Raw genomic sequence first — 2,694 nt, 5'->3', positions numbered from 1 at the left:
AAATCAGTAGTGAAGATAAAATCCCAACATGCGTATTTTCAGATTCAACGCAGTAGCATTTCAAATAAAGTGAAAGAATTTTACACTGGAAAGATTTGCAAGTGTTGCTTGTATTTATGTATTTAATTCAACTTTGTGGCGTCTGACTCCCGTTCATGCCAATGCTGAATAAGAAAGGAGGGTTTGACATTGACCAGACTGCACTGCCCCTGATATTTGTGAGCTCATCCTTTGTATTCAGTGGTTTCTCGCCCTTTGAAGGGATGCAGTGGAGCGGATATCACGTTGGCCTCACATTGAGTAATGTTGAGAGGGAAGACGCATCAGGGGAGGGCAGCAGCAGCCAAGTTCATGGCACCGTGGCTGGCTCTGCTACACAGGAGGGCAGGAAAAAGAGTGGGACATCGATAGTGATAGGGGATTCGATTGTAAGGGGAATAGATAGGCGTTTCTGAGGCCGCAAACGAGACTCCAGAGGGTATGTTGCCTCCCTGGTGCAATGGTCAAGGATGTCTCAGAACGGGCGCAGGACATTCTGAAAATGGAGGGTGAACAGCCAGTTGTAGTGGTGCACATTGTACCAAAGATTTAGGTAAAAAAAAGGGATGAGGTCCTACGAGATGAATTTAAGGAGCTAGGAGCTAAATTAAAAAGTAGGACCTCAAAAGTAGTAATCTCGGGATTCCTACCAGTGCCACCTTTAATCAGAGTAGGAATCACAGGATAGCTCAGATGAATACGTGGCTTGAGCAGTGCTGCAGCAGGGAGGGATTCAAATTCCTGGGGCATTGGAACCGGTTCTGGGGGAGGTGGGACCAGTACAAACCAGACGGGCTGCACCTGGGCAGGTCCGGAACCAATGTCCTCGGGGGAGTGTTTGCTAGTGCTGTTGGGAAGGAGTTAAACTAATATGGCAGGGGTATGGGAAGCAATGCAGGGAGACAGAGGGAAACAAAATGGAGACAGAAACAAAAGACAGAAAGGAGATGAGTATAAGTGGAGGGCAGAGAAACCCAAGGCAAAAAACAAAAAGGGCCACTGTACACCAAAATTCTAAAGGGTCAAAGTGTAATAAAAAGGCAAGCCTGAAAGCTCGGTGCCTCAATGCGAGGAGTGTTCATAACGCAGGAGAGGGCTCTGAGCTAGTTAGAGTGGGTGAGAGCACAGATAAACAGGACCTCAAGAAAGAATGCAGAAGGCAGGAGGCAAAAGAGCAGAGTAGCACTGGGGTAAGTGTTAAACCAACGGTGATAGGAAGGGACAATATGTATGAATATAAAGGGGCTGCAGGAGGGGTTAATACAAAACATCATGGTTTAAAAACTAGTATTAAACACTCTACCTAAACGCACGCAGCATTCAAAATAAAGTAAATGAGTTGACGACACAAATCACGACAAATGGGTATGATTTGGTGGCCATTACAGAAACGTGGTTGCAGGGTGGTGAAGACTGGGAATTAAACATACAGGGGTAGCTGACAATTCGGAAACATAGACAAGAAGGGAAAGGAGGTGGGGTAGCTCCCTTAATAAAGGATGATATTCTGGCAGTTGTGAGAGATGATATTGGCTCTAATGAATAAAATGTTGAAACATTGTGGGTGGAGATTACAGATAATAAAGGGAAAAAGTCACTGGTGGGCGTAGTTTATAGGCCCCCAATTAATAATTTGACGGTGGGGTGCGCAATCATCAAGGGAATAATGGAGAAATATGAAAAAGGAACGGCAGTAATCATGGGGAATTTTAACCTACATATTGATTGGTCAAATCAAATCGCACGGGGTAGCCTGGAGGAGTAATTCATAGAATGCATACGGGATTGTTTCTTAGAACAATATGTTACAGAACCGACAAGGGAGCAAGCTATCTTAGATCTGGTCCTGTGCAATAAGACAGGAATAATAAACGATCTCCTAGTAAAAGATCCTCTCTGAATGAGTGATCACAGTATGGTTGAATTTGTAATATAGATTGAGGGTGAGGAAGTAGTGTCACAAACGAGCGTACTATGCTTAAACAAAGGGGACTACAGTGGGATGAGGGCAGAGTTGGCTCAAGTAGTTGGGAACACAGACTAAACGGTGGCACAATTGAGGAACAGCAGAGGACTTTTAAGGAGCTCTTTCACAATGCACAACAAAAATATATTCCGGTGAAAAAGAAGGGCAGTAAGAGAAGGGATAACCTGCCGTGGATAACCAAGGAAATAAAGGAGAGTATCAAATTAAAAACCAATGCGTATAAGGTGGCCAAGGTTAGTGGGAAACTAGAAGATTGGGAACATTTTAAACGACAGCAAACAATGACTAAGAAAGCAATAAAGAAAGGAAAGATATATTACGAAATTAAACTTGTGCAAAACATAAAAACAGATAGTAAAAGCGTTTACCCATATATAAAACGGCAAAGAGTGACTAAAGTAAATGTTGGTCCCTCAGCAGATGAGAAGGGGGATTTAAAAATGGGAAATGTGGAAATGGCTGAGATCTTAAACAATAATTATGCTTTGGTCTTCACAGTGGAAGACACAAAAACCATGCCAGAAATTGCTGGTCACAGGAATGTGGGAAGGGAGGACCTTGAGACAATCACTATCACTAGGCGGGTAGTGCTGGACAGGCTAATGGGACTCAAGGTAGACAAGTTCCCTGCTCCGGATGAAATGCATCGCAGATTATTAAAAGAGATG

This window comes from Pristiophorus japonicus, unplaced genomic scaffold (assembly GCF_044704955.1).
Source record: "Pristiophorus japonicus isolate sPriJap1 unplaced genomic scaffold, sPriJap1.hap1 HAP1_SCAFFOLD_79, whole genome shotgun sequence".
NCBI classification, from domain to species: Eukaryota; Metazoa; Chordata; class Chondrichthyes; family Pristiophoridae; genus Pristiophorus; species Pristiophorus japonicus.
This window is presented reverse-complemented; position numbering follows the sequence as displayed.